The sequence below is a fragment of the Pinus tabuliformis genome, chromosome 2_1, assembly GCF_031772625.1.
Source record: "Pinus tabuliformis cultivar Carrire ecotype Pingquan chromosome 2_1, CPIR1, whole genome shotgun sequence".
In the NCBI taxonomy this organism is placed as follows: Eukaryota; Viridiplantae; Streptophyta; class Pinopsida; order Pinales; family Pinaceae; genus Pinus; species Pinus tabuliformis.
In genome coordinates this window covers 430,037,206-430,048,698 of record NC_142299.1, presented here as the reverse complement: position 1 = coordinate 430,048,698, position 11,493 = coordinate 430,037,206, and the positions used below count along the sequence as shown (strand labels likewise).

Here is an 11,493-nt window from a genome sequence, read left to right as displayed (position 1 = left end):
ACAGTGAGGAACTTAATCAGATGTGCCCTTTTTGGAGTAGCTCTTGAATGTGTTGCTTGGTTTCCTCATTCTCTAGGAGAGAGCGACTATAGATTGGCCCAATGGGTAGTGGTGTGCTGGGGGTTAGGTCGATTGAATGCTTGAATGTGATTAAGGAGAAGATGCCTTTATACTTATCCATGATAATATTCACTTGTTATTATTGCTTAGAAGAGCTGTGTGTGGAGGCCATGGATGTGGCCACAATTTTCCCATTGCTTTGAGAGCGAATTGAGAGGAAGATAAATTTCCTAATCTAAGAGATGATCTTACTGCATTGCTTAGCAGAGATCAAATAAATGGCAGTTGGAGGGGCTACCTCTGGTATTATGTATATTTGTATACCCATAATAATAATAATTCTACGAGGTCTAGACTCATACACAACATGTCGATTCCAAAAATATGGTTTTCCTAACAGAACATCACAAACTTCAAGGGGAGCAACATCACACAATAACTCGTCTGTGAAAGGCTTGATGTTGTAGGACATGTGACATTGTTGGCTGATGCAAAGACCTTTCCCTTGGTGGAGCCACTCGATGGTGTATGGATGCCAGTGTGACATTGATGACAGGCCCAACCGCTTAACGACCTCTCCTAAGATGAGGTTCTTTTGACTCCCGCTATCGGCAATGAAATGCAGCGCAAAAACCTTCACCCACATCTATGAGGGGAAGAGGCATTCACATTCCTTCAGATCTTTAGGCTCACTTTGCTGGACTTTGGTGGTGGCAATGGCAACATTGAGTTTTGCATCAATGATTTGTTTTCCCTTGTCTAGGTCTAGTTCAAAGTCGGTACCTGCATGACATTCATTGGTGTTATTAATGAGGCTTTTGTGGAATTCACACCACTTTCTTCATCTTCCTAGTACCATTCTTGGTTTGCATCTTCGATGGGTTGTCTTGGGGTGGTCCATCTTGGCTTTGCCCTTTGTTTTGCATTTTGGGGATGCCCTTGCCTTGCTTTTGTTGTGAAGGGTTCACATATCCAAAGTCATACTTCTTCTATTTAAATTTATGCGCAATTTTGACAACATATCAGTATGTTGCACCAAGCAAGGGGATGTACATGAACTCCATTTATGTCTGGATGTACCTATGTAGATTTCCATGGTACTTGAGCACTAGATGTCGCTCAGAGTCTTTGATACCCATCTTGGTGTGCAAGGTATGAAAGATATTTGTGAACTCTGACACTACTTGGCCCCTTTCCTATCGTAGTGTGGTCCATCTCATGTGTTGGTCTTCATAGCTTTTGACGGGGTAATATTGTTCCTTAACAACATCTCCTAAATAGTCCCAAGTAGATGCCTCTGCAAATAATGGGGATTTCTCCATGGCCCTTTAATCACAATAATTTTGGCACCAATCCTTGACATGGGGAGCAACCTTAAGGAGAGCAAAGATAATCCTTTTTTTGTTGGAAAATTTGTGGAATGAAAAATACCATTCTAGGATATTTAACCATTTCTCTAGAGCATCTACGTCTATTTGACCTTAAAATAAAAGAATATCAAAATTAACTTGTACCTTAAAGGGGATGGTGCCTCCAAAGTGACCACTTCATGAAGATGTGTCCCCTATTGGCATCCATAGAAGGATATGGGAAAAATTATCCATCATATCATTTCTTTGTCACTCGAGGGCTTCTTCGAGCAATAGTTTTATAGGATCCCCTGCGCCTTCATCTGGGGGGCTGTTGGAATTGGCGATGACAATATTGCAAGGGCTCAAGCACTTGGATACCTCGACCTCATTATGGACATGCACTAAAAAACAGAGAAAGATTAGATTGCTCTGATACCACTGATATGAGTTTATGAAGGGAAAAAAATGAAACACAAATTACTAACTAAAAAACACAAAGATACAATGAAGCTTAACTTCAATTAAATGATGGAAAATGTTGAAAATTGTATACAAGTAGAATGAAAGCAAACTAGCTCAAGCAATGGTAGCTTATCTCTGAGAAGAAATGTGATGGTTGTGAGCCTTCCGGAACTGTATTATAATGAGGCTTTGGGGCCTTCTTGTCATGAAGAAATAAGAAAACTCTAAAAATCCAAAAGCCTAAACCTAGGAGATGAAGCACTAAAGGCTTATGGATCCTGATGGGGTAAGTTGGAATGTCAACTTCCCGAGGTCGTAACTTTGGCATATGATCTTTATTTGACACACACAATAGCCTGTTGGAAAGGTCTATTGAGGAGTATAATTTTCGACTATTGACAACAATATATCATTGTTGTCAACCCATTTCCCCAAGAAACACAGTTTAGGGCATCAAAATGGCTCTAGAAGTTCAAGACCTAAAAATTGCCAAAAATAAGAAACTATATTTCAAAATAGGAAATTGTGTTGCAAAATAGGAAACTGTGCTATGAGAGAGGTGGAATAGGTGGGTGACCACCAATATCCACTTGGATCATTTCATGACCTTAAAAACTAGATTTAAGAAAAAGAACTCTAAATCCCGAGGAAAATTTTAAAGAATTGAAATTCTTCCATACCTTCCCACAACCTTAGCTAGGGGTTTTATAATTGTATCAATCATTTACTTAACTAGGGGTTTTATAAATGTATCAATCAATTCCTCATAGGTAAGTTAGACATCAAGGTATTGCATGATATTGAATTTGTGCTCTTAGTCATATCTATTGAAAAGAATGGTCATGTTTCCTTTCATAGTTTGCGAATCTTTTAATGGTGATATAGAACATAAAGGGAAGGCACAATGTGAAGGAAAGTACATAGATAATTGTGAATTCGTTTATTCCTTCCTCTTGAAGTGACTAGTCATTTATTTATGTGTGTACATGTGTGTTCATTTCTGTGCCAATAGGTATCAGTTCTATTGAACATTGACACATTAATCTTTCTTTTAATTCAACTTTATCTTATGGTCATAGATGAAAGATGATGATATATTTTGGTTGTCTCCTCTACATTAATGGATATAATTTTAAATATTAACTACCTTGCATCTCTAAATCCATGTTTACCTTTTCACATTTACCTAATACGATTATGAAATTACCATATAAATTATCAAATAACAAATGCCATTGTGTTGAGACATGGATTTATAGAACTAATATACTTATAAAAATGATGGATGACATGTTCTCTTATCCTCTTCCTTCTTATGAAACATTCGTTATTCATGGTTCTTATGATATTCAACATTTCATGGTAATGTTCACTCAAGTAGTGGTTGATGCCTCTTGGTGTTCACCATTGGACGTAACCAACTGTGCTAGTACCATTCTTTTTTATGCCTCTTGGTGTTCACCATTGGACGTAGCCAACTGTGCTAGTACTATTCTTTTTAAACCTGATAAATTTATTGAATTAGTTTATTACAACAATTTGATAAATTTATTGAATTAGTTTATTACAACAAATTAATAGAATCGTCAAATTTAAAAAGAAAAAATAAAAAAAATAAAAAAACAATTTAATTAATAAAATTTAATTTTAATGATTAAAATAATATATTATTACTTTGGAATTAAATTATGGTTTTGTAAACCAATGTGAAATTAATTTTATATCAAATCTCATTAAAAAAATTTAAAATTAAAAATAATACATTGATAAAAACTACTTACAAAAAAAACTCACAATTATAAAGAAAAGCTTCACTGGACCTTGGACCATCCATAAACTTTATCACAAAATCCAACATGGAAACTAACTCCAACTTAACCCCTACGTAATTTGAACTTAGAGTAGATTTGAGAGGGATTTTTTTGAAAAAAAAAATGGACATGAAAAGGTATTCATCTGATAAGAGTGTTATCCTCCAAAACTATGCTGAGAAGGTTTAGGTACCCACATCGCACTTCCCCTAATTTTGTGGTCGAGGTTATTAGTTAGTGCATCACCTTCACCTGATGACCCAGCTTGTCAAAGCAATAGAAAGAAGGGGAGGATACTGCAGCGTTGTGTGATTGTCTCCTCTGGTAAAATCATCCGTCAGGTCCAACAAATGCGATAAATTACTTCCACTTCTCCAAAATATGAGAGGAAATGCGATAAATTACTTCCACTTCTTCAAAATATGAGAGGTGGTTATCCTTCCACCTGATCAGAGTGTTCGCAATGTATAACCTTCGCGGGTTGATTTTGCTTGGCAGAGCTCGGTGTCATGTAGATACCCAGTGGGGTTTGCCCAGAATTGATTCCCCATTTTTAGGCAAACATCAATAAACAGGAAGGTTATCGGGCTGAAAAAACATCAATAAACAGGAAGGTTATCCGTCTGAAAATAACTACACGCAGAAATATAATCACACGAAATCTGACATATTGTATAAACAGAGCACATATATATAAAGTGGATTCAATATGAATGATCCGAACTCTGTCCGTGGCTGTCTGCGAATGCTCCGATTGAGACTCCTCATGGAGACATTTTGTAATTCTACCCATTTCGCCAAATATGGTGTGAATTGCTTCAAATGGGCCAAACTGCTAGATTGTGTATATCGATCCCAATTCTATTTGCTTATACTTCTGAGCTAAACAGGTAAGTTTTCTTCACCAACCATTGATTATTTTTGAAGTGGAAGAGTCCCTATTTCTCATATAAGATGCAGTCTCTTTGTATGCAAATGATGGGAGTGATGGGTGCCACTCCCAGACGGTTCATAACCAATGGTGTATGTAAAACACACCAGCAGAAGTGTAACGAGAGTCGTTACAGGATCAATCAAGACTTGAATGCATTGACAGGGGATAACCAATTGATTAACCCATTCAAAATTCAAATGGATTCCAATAGCTATACTAGTCTTGTGTTAAAATGCATCGACAGTAGGTCTCTGGCAGACGGTAGGAGAGTCCATCAGCACATGTTCGATTGTGGGTTCGAGCCAGGTATTATTCTGAGCAATCACCTTATCAACATGTATGCCAAATGCGGAAGTGTGGAGGATGCACGCGAAGTGTTTGATAACATGCCGGAAAGAAATTTAGTGTCATGGAATATAATGATTGCAGGGTATAGTAAGAGTGGATATTATGAAGAGGCAATGAATCTCTTTGGCCTAATGCATCGAGCAGGGGTTAAGTCTGGGGAGTTTACGCTTGCTAGCATTCTAGGAGTTTGTGCGAGTCTTGGAGTTGTCAATCAGGGGAGAGAGTTGCATGCTCACATTGCTAAAACTGGATTTCAGTCAGATGTTTCTGTGGGGTGTGCTCTTGTTACAATGTACGCAAAGGCTGGGATTGTAGATCATGCATGCAAAGTATTTGATGAAATGACCATAGTAAGCTCGGAATTGTGGAATTCGATGATTGCAGCATGTGTGCAGAATGAGTGTGATCTGCAAGCCCTTAAACTCTTTTCTGAAATGCATCAGCTCAGCCTGAGATTGGACATATTTACGTTTGTCAGTGTTCTTCGGGCTTGTACAAACCTGGGTGCTCTGGAACAGGGCAAAGAGCTTCACACACATTTGACCAAAATTGGATTTGAGTCAAATATCTCTGCAGTTAGTGCCCTTGTTACTATGTATGCTAAGTGCAGAAGCATAGAATATGCACACAAAGTGTTCAAAAGAACAACCAAGCATGATTTGATCTTATGGAGTGCAATGCTTACAGGATATGCCCAGGCTAATCTTGGAAAGGAGGCACTGGACCTCTTCTGCGATATGCAACGAGCAGGTATGAAATCAGATCAATTCATCTTTGCAAGTGTTCTCCAGGCATGTGCCAGTTTGGAAACTTTAGGGTATGGTAAAGAGATCCATGCCCATATCATTAAAACTGGATATGGGTTGGATGTTTCAATGGGAAATTGCCTCCTTAACATGTATGGCAGATGTGGTAGTACAGATGATGTGAGCAAAGTCTTCTGCCTAATGACTAAACGAGACATGGGCTCATGGTCTGCAGTTATTTCAGGATATGCCCACAACAATTGTGGTGAGAAGGCTATTTCACACTTCTGTGAAATGCAGCGGGCAGGAATGATTGCAAACCAGTCAATTATTGTGACTGTACTTAAGGCATGTTGTGACCTTGTTGATGTCGAATTAGGTATGCAGCTTCATAGCCACATCATTAAAGTTATGATTGAGCCAGATATCTCTCTGGCTAGTGCCCTAGTCAACATGTATGCTCAATGTGGGATGATAGAGGATGCATTTCGAGTGTTTCATAACATGGTCGAGAAGGATGTTGTTTTATGGACAGCCATGATTGCAGGATATGCTAAAAATGAGCATTATGATGAAGCCCTTGAGCTCTTTAATATGATGACAAGGGCTCACATAAAGCCTGATCAATTCACCTTTGCTAGTGTGCTAAGTGCATGTGCATCCCTTGAAGCTCTGGAACATGGCAAGGGAATCCATGCTTGTATTCTGAAAAGGAATTTTGAATCAGACCTCTCAATTGGGAATACTCTGGTTACTCTTTATGCCAAATGCGGAAGAATAGAAGATGCTCACAAAGTCTTTGAGAATATGCCTAAACAGGACATTATTTCATGGATTGCACTGATTTCTGGATATGCTCAGAATGGGAATGGCAAAGAGTCTCTCAACCTTTTTTCTGAAATGCTACAAGCACAAGTTAAGCCAAATCAGTTTGCGTTTTCCAGTATTCTTAGTGCATGTGCCACATTAGCGGCCTTAGAAAAGGGCAAAATGTTCCATGCACACATGATCAAAACTGGATTTGAGAGAGATGTTTCTGTTGCTAATGCTCTTGTTACAATGTATGCCAAATGCGGGAGCATAGATGATGCAGAACTGGTTTTTGAAAAAATATCCAAACGAGATGTGGTTTCATGGAATGCAATAATTGCTGGGTATGCACAGCATGGAAAAGTTTACAATGCTCTCCGACACTTTGAAGAAATGCAATGGGCAGGAACTAAGCCAAACCATACCACCTTTGTTGGTGTTCTTTCTTCTTGCAGCCACGTAGGCCTACTTGAGGAAGCCCATCACTTGTTTGATTCAATGATTCGGGACTATGGTGTCTTCCCAAGAGCAGAACATTATGCCTGTATTGTTGACCTTCTTGGTCGTGCAGGACACTTAGATGAGGCAATGAAAGTTATTAAAGGCATGCCATTTGAACCCAATGCTTTGATATGGCGAACATTGCTTGGTGCCTGCAGAATCTATGGGAACTTGGAGCTGGGAAAGCATGCAGCAGAGTGCATTCTTAGGTTGGAACCAGAAGATGATGCAGCATATGTGTTGCTTTCCAACATATATGCATCAATTGATCGATGGGATTGTGTAGAAAAGGTGAGAAACATGATGGAATCTAGAGGATTGAAAAAGAAGGTAGGACAGAGCTGGATTGAGGTGAAAAACCAGCTGCATTCTTTTGCTGCAAGAGATGAATCACATCCGCAAACAAAAGAGATCTATGAAAAGTTGGTGGAATTAAATCGACAAATGAAGGCAGTTGGGTATGTACCTGATACAAACTTTGTTTTGCATGATATAGATGAGGAGCGTAAGGAAGAATTGCTTTGCTATCATAGTGAGAAGCTTGCCATAGCTTTTGGGCTTATCAGCACACCTAGTGGGGCACCTCTTAGAATCATTAAAAATCTTCGTGTGTGTGGTGATTGCCATACTGCCACAAAGTTCATCTCTAAGATAGTTGGACGAGTTATCATCATGAGAGATAATAGCCGCTTTCACCAATTCAAAGGTGGCATATGTTCATGTGGGGATTATTGGTGATTGTCACTAAAAACTAGCAAAACAATCATTAGCTGTGCACAAATTAGAAACTATCTCGATTGATAATACATCATCGTGCCATCTTGCATTTTGCTACGAATGGCATTGTATACTATATTTTCTTTCAAATATACTTCAAATGTCACAAACATGCAATAAACTGGCATTGTCTAAACATGCTATAAACTGGTCTTTTTCCAGTCACTCAAAATAAGGGGAAGGGAAACTGGCATTTTTGGCCTAAAATTTGGCAAGAATTATTTTGGATTGATGGAATTGCAGATATCAGATGTGAACATTGCAAATCTACTTGCTTGAAGGGTATTCAAGAGTGAAGAATCCATTTTTGCATTAAAAATAACAATTTCATCAATCTAAAATTGCAATTTTAACAAAGATTACTTGGCTGAATTCCATTAATAACAAACTAGAAAGGGTCGAAAACATAGATTTTTTAGCCTTCTACTTCAACTCACTATCATATAAATATATACCATCAAGCAAATTTAAAAAAATAAAACCTACACTATTCACAGAAAGAACGAATGATTGAGTAAAATTCAACGAAAATAAAGAAGAGCAACTCTCCCCATAACGGGGCGTTCAGTAACCATTAATCCACTAACAACATTAAAACATAAAACAAATGAACCGCATCCAAATTAAACTCAAATTGCCTCCCACTCATTGGAGGGAGGTTGGTCATTATATTTGTTTGGGCATAGTGCCTCAGTTATCTTTCGATGGCTCTTAAGCAAGTACATTAACAGTCAACCCTACCCTGTCACTGGTGGCAGGCATACATTCTCCAAGATAGCTAACGAAATAGTTAGAAACCTGTAATTTTGAGGGAAAAACTGTGTCATAATGCCACTGAGATGCTAATTTGTCCCATCTGAGGAGTCCCGACAGCGAACCTAACTTCTACAAGTCGCAGAGCAGTCTTGCCTTTGCCACCATGAGCACCATGAAGAGGCCTCTATTGGGACCTTTGTATATAGAGCAAGGTGTGCTCCCCTAGTGATCAAGCATCTGTTTGAGGCAATTTAGTTTGACATCCACCTCTACTTGACATTGAATTTGCAAGGATAGGTTTGCTATGATCATAATATTGCTGATCAAAGGACAATGTATGCTCACTCATTGGCAACCAAAAATAATATCATTATGGTTCTTCTATAAGCAAAATGAGATTTCAATTCTAATTACGTGCCAAATATTAACTGAAGTTGATATTCCATGGGTGGTTATTTTATTATGTAATTAATGTTAAACTGTGTTTACTTAATGTAATTTTGACTTGTTTGACATTAAGTGCCATTGATGTGAGGCCTTATCAGTCTGCTATCATTACTATAGTGGTATAGTGGTCCATAATTAATGCAGTCTAGATAAAGGGGTGTTGTATCCCATTGTATCGCATCTTGTGACATAAGAATAAAATTACAATGTTCGGGAGAGTGGAGTTTTTCCTGTAAAGGGTTTTCCAATATAATCTCAGTGTTCATGGTGTCATATTGTATAGAGACTACTACCCTTATGACATTTTTGTTTGAAACTTTAACATGATATTGAACCACGGAATTGAGCCTCCCTAGCCTTGGCTGCCATCATTCAAGCTCGTTACAGAGTTCTTTTGGTTTAGCCTATCCAAAGAGGGTGTGAAGCATTGCTCACGAACTTTGTTCTAGAAAAATAAGCTTTCTATGTGAGTTTTGTTTGTGATTTTCAAGTTAGGATTATTAATTTTTCATATGCATGTGTATAATTGTGCATTGTTTACTGCTAGAATTTTTTCAATCAATTTTTTCAGCAATATTTTTGATGTTGGTCATTTGAGTTTACACCTGTAGAGTTAGGGCTTCAAACCACATTGTTTTTGGGATAGAACCCTCTTTGTTTTAATGTCTATTGCAGGGGTTGCTTCTTATTATTGTTGATATAGGGATTGCTTGGTTTTTTGGCCCTTCTTTTAGAGAATTATTGGTCTCAATCTATATTTTATCAATATGTTTCTTGGCTTGTTACAGAGTTTTTGATTGGATCTATTTTTTATCTATGGTTATCAACCTATTTTGTTGGCATACTGCCTATGACCCCTTTGTGTACAGTCGTTTTATGTGCTCCGTTGCAAATTGTCACCCCTTGACCCGTACTTCGTTGAACACATGTTTTAGTGACTTAAGTCAACCATTTGTGAGTTGCGTTGACCTGTAAACCCTATGTACTCTAACAACACGAGCCTCCATGCACTAAAGAACCCCTCTTTTTGTGCGTCTTATTTCGTACATTTATTTGTTTCACGATGTATTTGACAGTATAATAAAATTTGACAATTATATATGTGTGTTTTCCTTTCCTTCTCTCCATACAGGCTTGGAATTTGACATGTCACATGATGATTTTTTCCCTTACATTTATTTATTTCAGAATGTATTTGACAGGTATTGTCAAAATCTGACAATACCTGTCAAATACATTCTGAAATAAATAAATGTAAGGGAAAAAAATCCATTTTATTCATTAGGGATTAATATACTTGTATATAATCCATTATATTCATTAGGAATGAAGATACTTGTTGTTGTCCTGTACAGGACTGATCATAGCCCCTTTCCATCCTTTCCAAAAAGCAAAATTCAACCATAGTGAGATCCTTCAGAGGATCCATTCCCAAGAGCTGTCTAATATTTTCAGCTGAAACAAAAACTGTTCATCTATCTACAAAACATAATAGAGGCTATTCTATCAGATAAAGAAAAAACATCTATGTAAATAGTTCATGACATTAATATCAAAGATGGAAATCCATCGATTCATTTTCCTCTTTGTTCACAAATTTAGTGATACCAAAATAGCCAAATGTGAGTTTCATAGCTTCCTTGAAGAGAGCATATGCTTTTGTGTGAAGCTCTCTGAGGACATGGCTAAAAGATAGCCAATCAAGGGAGAGCATTGCCTCTTGGATGTCCTGAAGAAGTGACTGTAAGAAAACATTGTTCACATCAATTTTCCTGTCTGCCCGGTCGATAATCAATTTTGAGTCCCCATTACTTGCAGTTTTTTTATATTTTTGGGGAAGGCTACTGCAAAAAGTGTTCTCAAGGCTACGAATTCTACACCATTATTTGAACTGCATTCTGGAGTATATCGGATATGCATGTAATGGGAACGGTTCAGAGATAAGACCACACCAACCCTGCGAAAAGAAGGACATCCCTGAGCTGCACCATCGAAAAGGCCTCAAAAGATGCCATGATCCAGAGAGGATTAAATGGAATTCTCGACTTTTTCTGCTTTAGATCCACCTTATATTCTTTGTTTAGCTTTATAATCAGACCTGTAGTAATTTCCACCTGAATGTTACAGGATCTGAACACTCTTGAAATTCTTTCCCACCAGATACTAAACAAATATGCACAGAAAAGCTTCGAATTGAGCCGTCGAGCGATCCCATTTCCAAGCCTTCATGCACTCAGCCAATTCTGGGTGAGACCAACAAACTTGTGCACCAAGCTTCGCCATCACCTTTGCAAGAACCTGCGTTGTATATGAACAAGAAATAAATAACTGAAAAATGCATTCTTCGAAAGATTTACATAGAGGACATCTATAATGGCCTACCTAACCCCTTTGCAATCCATTATCCCAAGCGAGGAGTTTATTGTTAAGGTCAAAACACAGTGTGATTTTAAATTTTAACAGAGCATATTCCATAGCAAGCTCCACTG

General features: G+C 37.8%; 1 pseudogene; it reads left to right on the top strand.

Annotated features, from left to right (window-relative positions):
• The first annotated feature begins 3,899 nt into the window (after nucleotides 1–3,899).
• Nucleotides 3,900–7,877, top strand: LOC149200729 (pentatricopeptide repeat-containing protein At2g03880, mitochondrial pseudogene; annotated as a pseudogene).
• Nucleotides 7,878–11,493: the final 3,616 nt, after the last annotated feature.